Consider the following 18,535-nt stretch of genomic DNA (forward strand, 5'->3'; position numbering starts at 1 on the left):
GCCACTTACTATACTGTTGTCATGATGACAGGTGACTATGAAGTACACAAAGGATGTAGAAAAACAGGTTTTCTCTTTCAGCAAGTTGCTTTTTTAGGTAGAGCTAATCTTGTGTCAGCCTGGCACTGCCTGGTACACTGTGCTGTTTTTAATAAGCCAGAAATCTGCTCTGGGATTGTTGTGGCTGTAGAACTGATGATGTTTCCATGTTAGGAAATCCTCTGGAAACATCATGTCAAAAAGCCTCAAAGCCACTAGTCTGATTTTCAAGGATGCTGACTGCCCACGGCTCCCATCACTCAGTGACACTGGAGGCAACACAGTGTCTCCTAAATCACAGCTCTCACGGTGTTGAGGAGTTTTAATGGTGCAGATGGGAGGATAACCTGGCTCGTAAGAGGAGGCAGAGTTTATCTCACCTTCAACCAGGCTGCTGCAGCTTGAGGCCGTTTCCTCTTGTCCTGTCCCTTGTTCCTTGGGAGCAGAGACCGACCCCACCTCACTCCAACCTCCTGTCAGGCACTTGTAGGGAGCCATCAGGTCCCCCCTGAGCCTTCTCTTCTCCAGACTGAACCCCCCAGGTCCCTCAGCCGTTCCCCATCACACCTGTGCTCCAGGCCCTGCACCAGCTCCCTTGCCCTTCTCTGGCCCCACTCCATCCCCTCAATGTCTCTCTTGCAGTGAGGGACCCAGAGATTCTTATCTTTATCACTCAGTTCTGCCACAATGGGACCTCTCTCAGGCTCCTGCCTCCTGGGGATGGAGTGCCCACGGTGCACACCAATGATCCTCGCCAGGTTTCCTTTTTCGCCTGTCCCTGATATTACTAACCCCATTTATCTGCTCTTCAAAGAGGCAGCCATAGAGACCCGAACCCTCAGCGCATGGGAGGGGAATGTATTAAAAACAAAGCAAGGCTGCAGGTGTAAAATGTTTGTCATGCTAACACCTGAACAAACATCTCGCTGTGCCCTTGCTTATCTCCTTCCCACTCACTGCCTTTATTGAGTCTGGTGTTGTGCTAGCTGCAGACACATTAATCAGGCAGTTAGATTAAAGCAAAGTCACTGCCTGTGTTCTGCCTTATCTAGACCATAGAAATGTGTCATTCTACAGATCAGGGCCAGGCTAAAGGGGGGTTTATACCTTTGTAATGACCAAGCTGCTCACTGCTTCCTTCTCAGAGGGAAAGCCAGCCTCTTCAGTAGCTGCAGCAAAGTCCTCTATTGTCCCACCTCTGCAAATCAATACATATAAATTAACAGTACTTTTCCCCTCTTCCACCTTATTTTCATCATTTTTTGCCCTTTCCCCACAAATGTCCATCTTCTCCTTCGAAAAACAGATTGATGAAGCAAGGTCTCTTTTTGACCCCATTCCTTTTGCAGTTCATAGTTGCTTTGGTAGCGGAGTATTGCAAACATCTCTCAGGCAACTGCCCCTCGGTGCTTTCTGCTGCTATGCATCTTTTCGTCCTTGGTTTGTTACTGGGTTTCCCTTCTTTTGCCCAGTCTTGCTATGGAGAAGTTGACATACTGCCCCAAGCTGCATGGGAAGTCCATTGCCCAGGCTGGCACCAGGATGGAGGAGGGAAGAACAAAGCATAAACCTGTTTTTACACACATTTGAAAGCCTAAACGTCTCCCTTTCCCCTTCATTACATTTTTGATGATAGGAGATAAAATGGGATGCGTACCAGAGCTTTGAGAGGGTCACTGTCTGCCTCGTGTGCTAAAAGCATATCTGCAGTGGGCATTCAAAACACAGGGTGCTTCTGTGATGGAGTGAGCTGCGGGCACCATGGCAGCAATGTACTGCTGGGTTTCCCAGTCCCCAGCTATTAGAGTACCTCTGGAGAAGCTGCCCTGGTTTTTAATCCCCTTTTTCTGTTCCTTGTTCCGTTTCTGGTTCATTTAACTTAGAAGTGGACCAAAGGTATGTCCCAGGAGCTGAACATCCTCCTGCCTTGGGAGAGCTCTGAGTCACAGCTGAGTGCAGGAGCAAATGTCAGGGCTGAGTGCAGGAGATGGGGCCACAAATCAATGCAGCAAGTGTCTTACATTTCATAAGCAGCCAAGAACACAGCAAAAACCTCACAGATTAATGCACAGATTAGTACTTATGTACAACATACATGGCTGTAATATTCATCACCAAAATGAATATGTTTACCAGTTCTGTATCTTCATCAATTCTTCTTCCTCTTTTGCACAGGATATAATTCTCCAAAGGCTTGAAAACGTGCCTGGTGAGTGTCTAATGCACATTTTATTTGCTGATTTCCTGCAGCTCCGTATAGGCATTTTGACTTCCACAGAACACAGCAGGAACTTTCTTATCAGGATTTCTAAGACTCACAACCACATTGAGAGCATCCAGCAGAAAGCTTCCTAAGTCTCTGGAGACATCCCTGCTTAAAACCATATTTGATTTCCTGGTGGTTTCCTCCAAGAGCCTTTGAGTGTGAGGAGCAGTGCTGTAAGTGTTAAGCTTTTCTCTACCCATTGCTACAACTCCAGCAGGCACTGGGTCTCGTGCTTGTACTCCCCATGCTGTGGGGAACCCGGTGCATTGGGCAAATGGGATTACTGCGACAAAAGGTTCCCTCCGCCTTTTGCACCAGGAACCCCTTTGCCTTAGGAAAAGTCTGTGCTTCTGGGAATGGCTTAGCAATAAGCCATAATCTTGGTGCAAACTGCTCTCTTAAAGGAGCTTCTCCTGCTCGCAGCACCCTGCGCTGTCAGAGGGAGAGCACTGGAACAGATGCATCATGTCTGGCAGATCGTGCAGTGCTAATTTCTACCACCACAGTGATTTTCTTTAAGTGGCTCACTGGGATAAAATAGAATGAGGATATAGCACATAAGCTGTTAAATATAAAGGAAAGATCTGTCCCTGCTGCAGATACGATGCAGGCTCCTTGCCTGCATGGCACTTTCTCCACCATATATTCCCTGGCAGTGTTCAAGGCCAGGTTGGATGAGGCTTGGAGCAACCTGCTCTAGTGGAAGGTGTCCCTGCCCATGGCAGGGGGTTGGAACTGGATGAGCTTTAAGGTCCTTGCCAACCCAAACCAGTCTGGGATTCTATGTGTAAGTCTGATGGTGCCTCACCCTTGTGTCATTACAGATGGTCCATGAAGGCTACATATGGTAGATAGCCCCCAAATGAGCGGCGAGCCAGAATGGGCTGGGAACTGCTAATGGTTCCATAAACCTTGAGCATGTAACTGAGTGCAGGCAGGTCCCCAGGGTGATTTTGGTCGTGTATTCACTCCAATGCCATGTGTGCAGTGACTGGTTTTGCTTGTTTGCATAACAAACCTCTCTCAGAGGTTTAAGCTTTTTAAGTTCCCCCCTCAAGTGGAATTTATAGTGGGTGAGATCGTCACTGTCCCTGTGAAGTCCGAGAGAGGGTGATGCTGCACTGCTGCCGTAATGGCTGTGCACTGAAAGCGGGTTTTAATGCCCTCAGAGCAAAGATCTCATTGTAAGCAGGTCACTACGTACCCTCCAAGACACCAAGGCAGCAAATCTTGGTTTTCTGTGCAGCTGAGGCAGGGTAATACAGGGAAACCTCTCCTCAGGTCCAGTGAGAGTCAAACACCAGCACCCAGCCCTCATGAATGCCTGTAGAACAGAACTTGGCTTTCCAAACCCAAAGCCTTCATCGCTCGAATAGGAAACCCTTCCCTTCAGGCAGGTGTTGTCTTGTGCTTGCAATTCCTTGCAACGATTTGCATGGAAAGATCTCATCCTTCTGTCAAAACATTTTATACGCCGCCACAGACTGGGAAATACAAAATACATTTCTGCCTCCCTGCAGAAGCTGATCACTATCTTCTCTCACAGGCAGTGCTGCTTCAGTTAGCAGCAGACAAGCTGTTGGGTTTGGGCTTCCTGGGCTGACTTTATTTTTAGCTGGGAGTGGTATTTTTCCTCTGGAAGCTTTCCCTGCCTCACATCATGCAATGAAAGCTGCTTGCTGGCATGACACGTTCTCCTCCTTGCTACTATATCCCCTCTGCTGACTCTGTAGCCTTCAAAACATCAGTTGGCTTTATGAAGTTATCGCACTGACTTACTGCACAGCTTGTGGCCGAGCATCGTGTTGGGACATCTGCCTGTGATGGGGCTGGCTGGTGCTGGGGAGATGGGCAGGGAAGGGCTGCACAGGGGCTTGAGCCCACCAGCACAATGGACCCCTCTCGTTGCAAAGACCAGACATCCTCCAGGGTTGCTGGGGAGAGGAGAAGGTGCACTGTGCATGGCTGCAGGTGAAGTGCTCATTTAGTGCAGTCACAGGGGCAGACAAGTGCTTCCAAGCAGCCTGCAGAGAAGGACTTGGGGGTGTTGGTTAATGAGAAACAACATGAGCATCTTCAGTGTGTGCTTGAGCCCAGAAACCCCCCTTGTGCTGGGCTGCATCAACAGCAGCTTGAGCAGCAGGGCAAGGGAGGTGATCCTGGCCCTCTGCTCTGCTCTCGTGAGACCCCACTTGCAGCACTGTGTGCAGCTCTGGTGTCCTCAACAAGAAAAGGACATGGAGCTGTTGGAGCAAGTCCAGAGGAGGCCATGAGGATGCTCAGGGGCTGGAGCACCTCCTGTATGGAGACAGGCTGAGAACATTGGGGCTGTTCAGCCTGGAGAAGAGAAGCTGCATGGAGACCTCAGAGCAGCTTCCAGTGTCTGAAGGGGGCTACAAGGATGCTGGAGAGGGACTCTTCATCAGGGACTGTAGTGATAGGACAAGGGCTGACGGGTTCAGACTGAAACAGGGGAAGTTCAGGTTAGATCTAAGGCAGAAGCTCTTCCCTGTGAGGGTGCTGAGATGCTGGCACAGGGTGCTCAGAGAAGTGGTGAATGCTTCGTCCTTGGCAGTGTTCAAGATCAGGTTCAAGGCAACCTTGCCTAGTGTGAGCTGGATGGTCTTAAGGCCCTTTCCAACCCAAACCATTCTACTACTCTATGATTTATGATAGGATGTGCTGGGAGAGACCCCCCACAGCGACTGCCACGAGGCTGGGATTTTGGCCAAAGTCCTCAGTGGGAGATGGAGCAGACCCCACAGCCTGAGCTGATGGAGACAGGAGAGAATAATGGCTTTGTCTCATGTGGTTTGCTCTCCATGTTGAGACCACGTGTGCTCTCCAGCAGGGCTCAGGCTGTTTTCTGTCTCTCCTCCACTAGAGAGTTTGCTGCAGTCTTCGCCTCTTGGAGTGAGTCATGGTTCAAATGTACACTCCTGTTAAATAAAAGGGGGGGGAACAATAAGTCATGAGGGCTTATAAGGGAATATTTAACAGTGTGAGGGAGCACTCACTGTTTCAACATCAAATAAATCTGGAAGAGGTGGATGAACTCACCTCCATCTCTTTAGGCCGAGGACAGTTTATATCTCCATGATGACATGATTTGTGCACCGACCCATCATTTCTAAACTGCATGTCCTTCAATGTCAGAACTCCTCCCTGCCCTTAAAACCTGCATCTCCAAATGTTCCCTGCACAGCCACTGACATTTCCAGCATCCACCTCTGTGATACAATTATGTGCAGTAAATATTAGCACGAAGGAGTCCTGAATACCCAAGTCCTGGGTAGAATTAATGCAGTTCATGCCTCTTCTGCAGTCCAGACGTGTATCCTCAGAGACCAGTGATAACATCCTGAGCAGGCAGGTAGTAGCAAGCTTCATACTGAAAAGATGCACGGTTGTTCTTTCGTCCCTCTTTCCAAACCCTTCCAAATTAGATGCACAAATCTGGGTGCTGCTGCCTTCTGGAGGAGTACACTGCACAAGTAAGAGCCTGGGCAAGCAGGTCTTTGATACTGGAGCCTGTCTGAACTTTGCACTTGCCTTCCCTCACCAGATAACATTATTGAAATCCCAGTGTTACAGACCTGCAAGGTTATAATGCAAAACTATAAGGAAATAGTCTGTACTGTAGTCTACAATATATATACTGTATATACCATAAGGAACAGTGTGTTCTGCAAGGAAGATCTCCAGCCTGGGTCTATGAGAGCCTGTGTGCCTGCGTGGTTTAAAATCTCCATGGCCAGATATGCCTCTAGGTCCACATTGTTTCCTGCCCCTACTATAGTGCATTTATGCACATTGGGGTTTTCTGTATTATTTGTTAGTGTGGAATAATCTCTCATGAGCCTGAGCTTCCTTTCCAGCTCAACTCTTCCTAGAGTAGTTTTTACTCCTGTCATTTCTCTCTAAATTTGACAATCCTTTAGTATTTAGGGCAGTACGAACTGCCTTCTCTGGCACATGGGTTGAATCGATGTAGTAGTTCTTCAACTCCACACTGGGGGGAAGGTACCCCCACATACTGGTGCAATGGCAGTCACCAAACATGAGAGACATGATGGATTTGGCTCTGGTTGTATTTTAGCAGCTGTGACAACAAATGGTGCAGGGCAACAAACCCTCTGGCTTGGGTATTTGACTCAGCAAAGACCATTTGAGTGGAAAATGTATTCCCTTTTGTGGTTCTCACCAGCTCACAGTTAATTTCCCTTTGTCATTGATACTCTTGTCACTTCCCATGTCACTGATATTCCCAGATTACTCTGAGAAACAGAGAAGGGCAATGGAGCTGGTGCAGGGCCTGGAGCACAAGTGTGATGGGGAACGGCTGAGGGACCTGGGGGGTTCAGTCTGGAGAAGAGAAGGCTCAGGGGGGACCTGATGGCTCCCTACAAGTGCCTGACAGGAGGTTGGAGTGAGGTGGGGTCGGTCTCTGCTCCCAAGGAACAAGGGACAGGACAAGAGGAAACGGCCTCAAGCTGCACCAGGGCAGGTTTAGATGGAGCTGAGGAACAATTCCTTCCCCAGAGGGTGCTCAGGCATTGGAACAGGCTGCCCAGGGCAGGGCTGCAGTCACCGTCCCTGCAAGTGTTCACACAGCGTGGAGGTGAGGCCTCAGTGCCATGGGTTAGTGGTGGCCTTGGAGTGCTGGGAACGGTTGGACTGGGTGAGCTTGAAGGGCTTTTCCAACCTGGTTCATTCTATTATTCTATGGTATAGTGCAAGCACATCCTCCTTCTTGAATCTGATATACTTTTCATAACTAAATTTCTGTTGTATATAGATGGGAAGGTTTCCATGGAAAACAGAATTGCTCACATCTAACATCCTTCTCTAATTAACAAAGATCATTTCCTGCAATGTATGTGCACCTAATTACTGTTCTGAGTGATCGCTAAGATGTACATAGTACATAGCAGGAGCCTTGCTACTCACTCATCTGGAGAGACCTTATACCCTAGGGACAGAAAGCAAGGCAGAGGAGAGCACCTGGGAGTCCAGTGCTGTGTTCTAAATGTGTTCCCCCACCCAGTGAGGTACAGGCAAGGGAGATACAGCCAGGCATGGTCTTGGGGCTCACATTTTAAACCAAGATACACATTACTGAGTCAGTGATGAGTACAAATGCACTTTGTGTTTCTTGCTGAGGTGTCCATGTACCTCTCATGCTCTTTCCTCTGGAGCTTAGTGTGATGTCCCTCAGCTTGAGCATACCTCATGAAGCTGGAAATTTCCATTATCAGACACCCAACAACCCAGGGAGAGTTTGTTTCTTCCTCTGCTGATCTGACTGCTGTCTGACTGTCTCCCCTCCTATTAATTCAGCTCTGGCAGGCAACTGAGCTCTTCTTGCTAAGCCTAGGAAAGGGAACGCATCGTGTTATCCATTGTCGTATCTGACCCGTGTCTGGTTTTAATATGGCAACAGGGTGCATGAGAAGGTGACTGCTATGCTCAGAAATGCGGGAAGCGTTTTCAAGGAGTGAAACCAAGCCAAGACAATAGCTGGCAATGGCTTGTGATGGGTTACAGCACACACCCGTAAGGTTAGTCTTTTCCAGGTATGTTGTGTTGGAGTGTCACAGCACCTTGTAAATAATGACTGAGGAAGGAGTGGGGTTTTTCCTGGCAAGATGTAATTGCATCTTGCAGTGTAAAAGCTTAGAGGACTTTTCATTTCATCTCTCTTTCAGCACAACTTCCAGATTGCACAACCTTGGAAGCCATCAGAAACAAGAACAGACATTTTAATGGGATGGCCCAGGTGGGCAGAGGTGAAACCAAGTCAAGGAAAGAGATGCTTGGGCAGAAACTGTGTAGGACAGATGAGTATTGAATCCCAATAGCAAACGGGCAAAGCAGATTTGCTGATGGGTAAAGATCAGGTGCCATTAGTTATTTTCCAAAGCAAAAGAGATAAATGAGCAACTGAGGCTTGCTCCAAAGCATAGTAAAGCTGAATCTCACTGGGCAGTGGAGCAGGTCCCAGCACAGCCAAGCACAAGCTGATCTCATCTACTGCTCCGTTTGTCTCTTTAGTTGGCTCTTTCTGCTCAGGAGGTGCTGAGGGCTTTCTGCTGATAACCAGCTCGCAGCCAACACATCTCTCACCATGCTTCTGAGTGACTCCTGAGGGGTTGCAGCCACCTCCACCCTCACGAGCACTGCTGCAAACCCCATGGGATGCGCTTGCTCCCCTCCCGGCTCTCCCTCCTCCTCTTCAGCAACACACGGATTGAAGCCCCCACCCTCAGTGAGTCACATCAACAGACGGCCCTGTTGTTTGTCAGGCTGAGAACTCACAACATTTCCTGCCAACAGCTATTTTGGGAATATTAAGCCCGAATGTCCTGGTGGAAAGGGGATTCAAAGGGCCACAAGCGCAGGGGAGTGAGTGAATGAACCCAAACAACTCAACACTAGGAGTTTTGTAATGCCTTTTTTTTTTAAGCACAGAGGGAGCTTTGATAGTGCACATGGCAGCAAAGACTTTTGTCATGTAGAACATGATGAAAGCATCTCCATTGTGCCGGTGTTTGGGTGCAGGAGGCCAAGCTCGTAGTGGAGCGTGAGATAAAGCTATTTTTAAGGCTCATCACTTTTTGACATCTCCACTCCAACAGTTCCTCCCCAGAGCGGTGTGTGCAGACAGCTCTGTCGTGCCTGCTGCTTCTGATCTTCAGCCTCATGCAGCAAACATGCTTGGAGCACATGTGCTGATGCAAACTATAGGAGGAGGTGGAAGAGCATACATTGACAGGTTGAAATCAATGGGGACGACTCATCAGTTGAAGGTGCACAAGATCTGGCACCCGGCGGGCAGTCATTACGTTCCACATTAAAGCACAAAGGAGATGAATCCATCTATGAAATTACATTATTCTACAGCAATGTCCTTTGGTCATGATTATGCAGGTGTTGGGCCATGCTGGAAACCCTTATGTGGTTTTGTTTGCTACATTCTGCCTTAAGATGTCAAAGCAGAGTGAGGTTTGAACAGGTTACAGATAACCAGGAGCAGTAAATGCTTCTCCTACAAGAGTTCTTTGGGGCAAATTTACAATCTGTTGCATGAAAATTAGTATTTTAGAATAAGATTCAGCTTTTCTGGGTCTGTGCAGTGAAGGCCCTGCCCTGTAGCCGCAGTAAGCCTTAGTGTGGCCCCGGTGCTATAAGGATACACACACTGTCTAATTACCTGGAGATTGGGTAGACAACATCATTCAGATGGGGATGTTTGTTCACACTACGTAGAAGTGCAGTGTAGTACAGTGTACAGTATATTTCCTGTGGAACAGTTCCAGGGAATATAAAGGAAGATACTGGGACACAGGTGGTATGCTACTACCAAGAAGTGTGGTACATATGCTACGTCTATTTGGAATGCCTCAGATTTCCCAAGTGCTCTTTCAGTATACAGGCACACACTTGGGCATACCATGATGCCAATCACATCCATCTGTACAATAGGCAGCGTGATTTCAGTAGGTAAACCAGGGACTGACTTTCAGATGGACAAGCCATGGCTTGTCGATGTGCCTGGAGAGATTCATATCCTTTGTGAGTGGCATGGAAAACCCAGCAATTGTCAATACCAGTGCAGGTGTGCTTGGGGCATAGCCTGCAACTCAAGTGTAAAAGGACCTAGAGACCAATCATTCCTGGGAATTTGGCAAGGCGTTGAGCTTTCATAATGCCTATGCCATGCATGGGGCTGGCTGCGCAATGTGTTCCCTATGACACTCAACCCTGCCTGGTTTCATGTCTGCTTGTGTTTTCTAGCCCCACCTCAGCAAGGGGACCAGGCGAGGGCAGAGGAGAGAAAGGGGACTTTGCTATTGAGCCAGTGTCTACTTTCATACTGAAATAATTTGGCAAAATAGGATGATTTTAGGTGACTGATGACATCATAGTTTCTGCTGAATTGGATTTTGGAGATCCTTCGACTGTGTAGCTGGAAAAAAAGAGGGGGGAAAGCTTCATAAGGCCCTTCTGGACCTGAAGCTGCTATATGTAGTACTTCCTTGCTACCCAGCAGAGTGAGTAGGAAGTTGTATGTAATCATTTCAATTTGAAAGTGAATCTTGATTCGATTGAGTTCAGCTTCTGTTTTTGACTTCTGCATTTGTTTGATGTTCAAGCTCCACAAGCTTGAGGGCAGCTGAGTGAATTTTAAACAGAGATGCTCATGTGCTGACCATCACTGAACTCCAAATAGTTTCTATTCTTGTGAAATTTGCACTGTGCTGCTTTGGTACCTAAGTCCCCTTACCAGGGAATAGAAAGGGAAATGGATAGCTATGGCGCCTATTGCATTATTATAACTTATAATGGGCTACTCTACAGAGAGGAAGCCATTTGCTGACATGGCTGTTGGACATAAATAATGAATAAATTAGAGCAAGTTGTAATCTGCTCATAGAGAAGTCTCAGACAAAGGTGAAATTCATGAAAAAAATATTAGTTGTAAATGATTTGCTCAGCTCTAGCTCTTACTCCTGTGGCTCCGAGGGACCTTGACTACTCACGAGCTGATAACCCTCAGTTCCAGCATGGCAGGCTATAAACTCCTCTACATGGTTTATAGAATCAGGAGAGTCTCAATTTAAAGTATTTATGAACATTCATGCCCTTCTTCATCTCCAGAGTGACCTCAAAGCAGAAGGGGGCTTTAGTTGGCAAGAAATCCAAGTCATTCTCCTTCCACCTTTCCTGTCACTGGAGCTCATGCAAGCATTCATGTTGCATTATGACAGAGCATCAGAAGGGGGCTTAGTCCATGTATGGTCCTAAATGTTGATGTTAAGTAGGTGAAGCTTATTTGTGTCTCTCCTTATTATCAGGTGGATGTGAATTCTGAAGTGGCCCCTGTCCTCTCCCTGCCTATTCCGATTTCAGTAAAATGGAGATTATAATCTCTGCTGGTCTCATAGGGATGCTGTAAAACAAAGGCTTTTTGTCTTAGAAGAGAAGCTATGGAAGCTCATAATGTCTCCTTAGAGATATAGATCAGTCTGGAGTGACCATAAGGGATTTTCAAGGTATTCTGAATGAAGTGCTTTGAACCAGTGAGGGACACCCTGCCCTCAACCTCAAAACTCAGGTGGTTCACGCGAGAGCAATTGCTTCATCTTTGAGGCAGTTCTTGTGCCCTGGGTTTTGGAAGCTCTTTTGGAGCAATATGGCTTGGGATGGTGAGAATGAGCAGCCCCTGTGCAGGATGCCCCAGACATTGTTTGTTCATGCACAAGGAATTCCCAGAAGCAGCTTTCTGAGAGCCTGTGTCCCACAGCTGCCCTATGGATGTGGTTCAAGAAGTGGCCTGTGTCACCCACAGCAGCTCCCACCGCTGCTCCAGGTTTGCAACAGCCATGAGGATCCTGTCTCCTGAGGTATTCACATGACTGCTTCTCCCATTTCATGGTCCTGTGTGATTCCAGGGCTTTGTGTGATCTGCAGGAGAGCTTCTGCCAGCCCTGCAGGGGTTTGCTAAAGCATGCAGTGACAGCAAAGCACCAACCCTTTGCAGGAGCAGCACTTGGGATGGAGATGGAGTCAGCCCCATGGATGCATGCACGAGCAGCTTGGAGGGAGGATTTCTCTTCTAGTCATTGCCAAAAAGCTTTTGCAACCCAACAGAAAACTTTACTGCTTTGAAGGGCAGAGGTTAAAGGTACTCAGAGATGTCAAGGAGCACAAAGGTGGAATCAGTGTCAGCCATGAGTAAAATACAGACTCTTGGGCCCACAGTGTAAGTGGTTCCTCACCAGTAGTCACATCACAGGTTTGTTTTCTTCTCTCCCACTTCTACAGCATATTGCATACGAGATTCCACTAAAGAGATGACATGGCACAGTATCAGAGCTTTTTCTTTTCCCATCTCATAGCAAGAATATATAATAATCTCTCTGGGAAGCACGTCTCAGGCTATCTCCAGGAACAATAGATGCTTGTAAGGCATCCAGTGAAGTCAGAATAGCTGGAGGCTGTGAGTCACATCACAACTTCTTGTGCTTGCATAGTGTTTCGCTTGCAGACTGATCTGAGGAGGAGACAGGAAATAACCAGCTGTATTTATTCTTAATTGGCTACTTCTCAAGTCGGTGTTTCCTTGCAAACCAGGACTTGCCGTTTTAATTGTCACACTGGGAAAAGCAGGATCATGGCATGCAAACAGGGGGTCCTCTGTGCATGCTGGTGCTCTGCGGAGCAGACCATGGGAGCAGAAGGGGAGTACTGGGAGTCTGGAGCAGGATTTCCATGACACTACAGGTGGGGTAAGAAGGAAGCAGCTTCTGGAGCGGTCTAAGTGGTGCCCTGGCTTCTGCTAGCAGATTATCACGAAACTCATGGGACCCAATTCCTGTTTCTCATGTCTGGGTTCAATTAGAGGGGGACCCTAACTTAAGATATATTTAAGATATATATTTAAGATATATTTTGCTACCTCTCTAGGGTTTGCTTAGGCTGGCTTGGGAAATGAGGTGGTGTCACCGTACCTCATTCAGGCTGGGATGAGCTCCCTAACTGTGCTCTTCTCCACACTATGGGCAAAATCACAGAAGTGTTATATATTGCTCCTGATTACATGTTGTGTGCACTTGGGTTTGAGGAGGATGTAGAGGCCAAGAGCTTATTTGTGTTGCTTTTACCCTAAAAAAACAGTTTTAAGCTGTTTAAAACCATATCATAATGTACAGAACCATACTTGCTGGAGAGGGTTTTCAGGATTCCCTATGTAAGAGTCATTTATGGTCATCTGAATTGGCTGGATTTGGTGTGAGGAGGAGGGACTGGGCTTTGTTTAATTCCAGGCCCCGTTTCTGACTATGTGACTGTCACTCACATTGTGCGTGGCTGCTGTGTGCTACCAGGCATAGGGGAGGGAGTGCAGTAGGACACAGCCTTGTCTAGAGGGGCAGGTAGCTACAGTTATGGCATTTAAATCAAGACTTGGGTTGTCCTTTTTCCTTCACATGGTTTAAATTCATGGTTTAAAGCTGGGTATTACGCTTTGGTGTAGAGGGATAGGGTCTGTATTCTACTTGAGATGTTCAGTTGAAGTCTACTTTGCTACTAGTCTCAAGGAGGATGCGTTCAATGGACTGAGCAGCAGAGCTGCTTCAACCCAGAGATTTTACCTTTGCAGTTTCTGTGATTTAAGAGACTCGTTGAAAACTGGAGTAGTTACTGATAAAGAAAACCCCTTTTATCTCCTTTACCCTCCCCTCATTGCATCCTTGTATGCACACTCACTATCCAAGCGTGAGGACACACACTTGGACTAGGGAGTAGTGAGCTCCAGTGCCTTCTCCATCTGACTTTTTGGTTTGGAAGGGTCCATCACTGTTGAGCTTTAGGATATTTTGGGATATCGACTCTCTTTTCTGTCAAAATTCTTTCACTCAGGTTAAAGACACTGGAATATGCAGAGCAATTGAACCAAAACCTGCCCCTTGCTGCATAAGCACCCAATTATTCTCACCTTGTCTGAGCTGATGAATATTTACCCCTTTCAGTCTCACTCCTTTTTCTTGTTTGAGACTTCCCCTTTCAGTGTCACCCAAAACTAATTCACAGCCCCCTGTGAAAAGATCAACAGAAATCCAGGCATCTCTGCCCAGTCCATCTGTTTAGTGTGGTTTAGTTCATCTTGGGTCCTCTCCATCCCATAGCATAACCCCACATTTCCCACCTACCTCTCTGGAGCCTGACCTTGTTCCAGGCTTCTTGCACAAGAAATAACCCATGCCTGAACCTCTTGCCCAGGCTATCCTTCATGAGGTTTTAACCCTGTCCTGGCTCCAAAATCAGGCACCCAAGGATGCCCGTGCCCTAGATCACCTCTCCTTAGTGGTACTGACCTTGTTCCCTTGTGCATCTCCTTGCAGAGCTTACGGCATCTTGTAGACAGCATGAATGGGGCTTTTCATTCTTCTCCAGCTCCTTTCTCCCACTGTAGGGGTGGTTCAGGACCCTCCACCCATATTGCAGGGCTTTGGAGGAGAGGAACAGTCCTTTGACCATCTGCATCCTCTTCTGTATCGAGAGTAACCCCTGAGCCCAGAAGGGAAACTAGCCTGCATTGCCCTTTTCTTTTCCTCTAATGAAAGATGCGGGGAAACAAAATGTTTTGGGTTGAAAAAAACGTTTCTTTGGCTCAAGAAAGTTTATTTTTTTCCTTGCTGAAAAAAAAAAAAAAAGGGGTGAAAAAAAATGGTTTTGGACAACTCAGACTGATTGGTTTTTTTTTTTCTGCTTTTTTTATGGTTCTGGCCACCTAACTGAAAATATCAATTATTTCCACAGCCACAGGCCCTCTGCCGAACTGCTGCTCCTGAGCAGTGCTCCAGTACAGCTTTATGGGTTTGCTAACACAGCAGATTCAGCCTCTTCTGTTCGGCTCCTGTAAACAGTGTTCTGTTCTTCTTTATGGTTCCTCCAGCCTCCCTAGAGCACAGTGCTAACGCTCCCTGCACATCTGCTACCTGAGGGCTTTTAACCACTTGACCCAGCCACAACCCAGGCACTCCTCTTTCTGCTGGAGCTGCACCCTTCTCAGCCTTTGTGCTTGTTCTTGGTGTTGCCATTGAATCACAGAACCACAGAATGGTTTGGGTTAGAAAGGACCGTGAGATCATCCAGTCCAACCCCCTGCAATGAGCAGGGACATCTTCAACCAGATCAGGTTGCCCAGAACCACATCCAGCCTGGCCTGGGATGTCTCCAGGGATGGTTCATCCACCGCCTCTCTGGGCAACCTGTGCCAGTGTTTTACCACCCTCACTGTACAGAATTCCTTCCTCACATCCAGCCTGAATCTCCCTCTTTTAGGTTAAAACCATCACCCCTCGTCGTGTTGCAACAGGCCCTGGTAGAAAGTCTCTCTCCATCTTTTTTATAGGTTCCTTTTAAGAACTGAAAGGCCACAACAAGGTCTACCCAGAGCCTTCTCTTCTCCAGGCTGAACAACCCCAGCTCTCTCAGCCCATCTCAGAGCAGGGCTGTTCCAGCCCTCTGATTGTTTTTGTGGCCTTTCTCTGCACCCTCACCAACAAGTCCATGTCTTTCCTTGGAGCTTCCATAAAGCTTCTTTAAAGTGCTATAAAGGGAAGACCAAAGCCATCAAGGCAGGTCCCAGCATTTGGAGGTTCTCTAGACTATAACCCGTGTGGTTTTCATGCCTTCAGCTGGGTTAATGCACAACTTTTTCCCCCCAGAGCAGGTGTGGCCTGACATCTGCAGACCTGGCCTTGGTGGGTTTGGACTGTTTATGCCATTTTTGATTGCTATAACTCCAATTTGCCATAGGTTTTGAACCACACAGAAACCACTCAGGATTTGGGAGCTGCAATCCTCAACCACAACCAAGGATCTGGAGCATGATATCCTGATGGAGAAATTACATGTTCTTTGATCAGCACACGCTTATACATGAAATCCATTGCTTCTGTTGTTTAGAAGTCAAGATGACTTTTGGTTGCCCTCTCAGTAGTATGGGTGATGACACAGAAGTCACTAAAAATACCATTCCTGCCACAAGGATTCACCATGAAGTAATGCATGTTTTCCAGGAGGTTTTGTTCATGCTACTCTTTAATGCATAATGCAGGGGGTTTTATTCATTAGGTAATAGATACTTCAGGTAATGAAAATTCATTCTGTGTAGCAGAAATACCAAGAAGTGGCTTCTTGTAACTGTTCAAGGGCTCAAAGTGGATACTTGTATGCTTTCATGTTTGATTCTTGTTCCACATCACTTCAGAAGCATAATTTTTGTTGACAGAAAATTGGCCAGGCTTAATAAAACAAGGTATTTCTATATCAGCTTCTGGGCTCTTTCTAATGCATTGTCATTTTAGAAGCTAATTGACTTCATAGGCAAGATACATGGGGACCAGATTTTCAAAGGCTTATGGTGCTGTGAAAAGATAATCCATAGGAAACTTTTTCCCTTTAATACTAAGATGGATCAAGAGGCAGAGCACCACTGCATGCTATCTCAGAGAGAGAAATCACATAGTTAAACTCCTGGCTCGTCACCCTCCTGGCTTTCACACATGGGTGACACTAGAGCTGTTTTATCACTGTCTGGAGCATCTCAGAGCACCTTCTGGTGTGTGTAACAGGAAGCCAGAGACATGACCCACTTGACGTGGTTCCAGATCCCCTTTAGAGGCTTTCTGTCTCCATCTCCATGGCAGCTGTATCGTTTCTGATCCCTCTACCTCGAGAGGAACCAGAGCTCCAAGAGCTTAAGTCACCGAACCCAAGGGAAACAGATGCACTCATTCTTAGGATGTTCCTGCCTCCCATTTTGTATTGCAGAGAGTAGCAAATCACCCAAGAAGTCTTCAGAGCCAGGCTGTCAGAAGATATTATGTAAATTAGCAAATCACATGGGCTTGTATTTAGGGCAGGAGAGTGAAAAGAGAGAAGTGTTGAGCTGTGACGGAGCCTGAATGAAGTGCCTGACTTTGAGGCACAAGATTGTCAAGTGACTTGCTTACCCAGATGAACTGTAAGATTGGAGGAAACCAATCATGTGTCAAACCTGAGCTTTCCAAGGTAAACTATATATGTATGCACACACATAAACAAAATCAGGACATAGAAATACCTAGACACACATACATTTTACCCCTTGGGAAGCTATCCTGGGGAAATTACTGCGTGTTTCACAAAGTCAGGGATTGTTTCCATTTAAAGTCTCTCATGCACTCCTTCCCTTCTCAGAGCATTCAAACTGCAGCCTTCAAGAGCAGTCTGGTAAAGCCTTGGAAAGGGAACTGATGCTGTTGCTTCTGCTTTCAGAAGGAGACCCTGTATACCCACTGATTTACAGATTTATGGCACTCATTAGGGGGCCTATAGGGATGCTGGGGAGGGACTCTTCATTAGGGACTGTAGTGATAGGACAAGGGGTGATGGGTTCAAACTTAAACAGGGGAAGCTTAGATTGGACATAAGGAGGAAATTCTTTCCTGTTAGGGTGGTGAGGCAGTGGAATAGGTTTGCCAGGGAGGTTGTGAATGTTCCATCCCTGGCAGTGTTCAAGGCCAGGTTGGATGAGGCCTTGGGTAATATGGTTTAGAGCGAGGTGTCCCTGCCCATGGCAGGGGGTTTGGAGCTTGATGATCTGAAGGTCCTTTCTAACCCTAACTATTCTATGGTTCTATGTTTTGCATTGCATTTCTTGTTGATTATCAGAGACAGCACGAGATTGATTACTCAAAGGACAGCCAATGCTCCTGGGCTAGCCCTTCCTCCTGCTTCTGCAGAGAAGAAGACCGCTGCAATCTGTCCAGGTCTGCAGGTAAAACCAGAACTGCATAGAGGTGGCTCCAATCTGAGATCCTCCATGGCTCTTCCCAGACTTGCTCAGCAGCTCTGGAAACATGCTTGGACAGAATGGGAGACCGTTTCCACTCAAGCCCTGCTCAGCACTGGCTATGCAGAGAGTTATGTTTCCTTCAGGTTGCAGTCACTTGGCTAATTGTCTTACAAACAAGTAACCACAGCCATACATTGACGGTCAAAGAGTGGAAAACCTGTTTCTGCTTCCCTTTGTAAATCAGAACATCTTAGACAATAAACTGATAATATAGCCTGTCTTAAATGTGCAGAGAGGCATATTTCTCTGTTTATGAAAAACAGGACCCCTGTCTCCCAAATATCGCAGTGCTTGTGTGAAACATGGATGAACAGGGTTGAAGAGCAGCAGTGTGAGGTCTAGAGCTATCAGGTGAAGGTATGTGGAAGAGAAGTCATACAGGAGGCAATTACAAGCATGGTACAGCAGCGTGGGTTCCTGCTTAGTTACTGACCATAAACACCACAGAAACAGGGGCAGCATCTTCTTGCAGCATAACCCTGCTCTGATGACTATGAGGAAGCTCCCTGTTTCCTGTTTCAGCAGGCCATCTAAGCAGGAGTTCACGTGGGTCCTAAGCGTTAACTGCTCTTCAACCACCGAGCTCTCCTCTCCTGGCCAGTCACACATTTACTGCCTATTGTACCTGCAGACTGTCACGTCTGGAAGGTGTTGCCTTTTAATGGCTGCTACAGAAGTGGGATGAAGTGGATGAATAGCAGCAGGCTCCAAGAAGGGATGTAGGTGGGCATGTTTCCTTGAAGGCAGAGCTCCACAGATTCACAGATGAATAATAGTAATACCAGTGGGTTGGAAATACTGAGTCTTTCATGTCACCTTTC

At 47.1% G+C, this 18,535-nt stretch overlaps 1 long non-coding RNA gene across 1 annotated transcript; it reads left to right on the forward strand.

Moving 5' to 3' along the window:
• Positions 1 to 11,559: 11,559 nt before the first annotated feature.
• Positions 11,560 to 16,142, forward strand: LOC133222939 (uncharacterized). The gene is made up of 2 exons (XR_009728416.1): positions 11,560 to 12,592; positions 14,630 to 16,142. It is a non-coding gene; the product is annotated as an uncharacterized LOC133222939 (long non-coding RNA).
• The last annotated feature ends 2,393 nt before the right edge of the window (positions 16,143 to 18,535 follow it).

This window comes from Neopsephotus bourkii, unplaced genomic scaffold (assembly GCF_033783945.1).
Source record: "Neopsephotus bourkii isolate Nb327-2 ecotype Australia unplaced genomic scaffold, CSIRO-AGI_Nbou_v1 NB_1629, whole genome shotgun sequence".
Taxonomy (NCBI): domain Eukaryota; kingdom Metazoa; phylum Chordata; class Aves; order Psittaciformes; family Psittacidae; genus Neopsephotus; species Neopsephotus bourkii.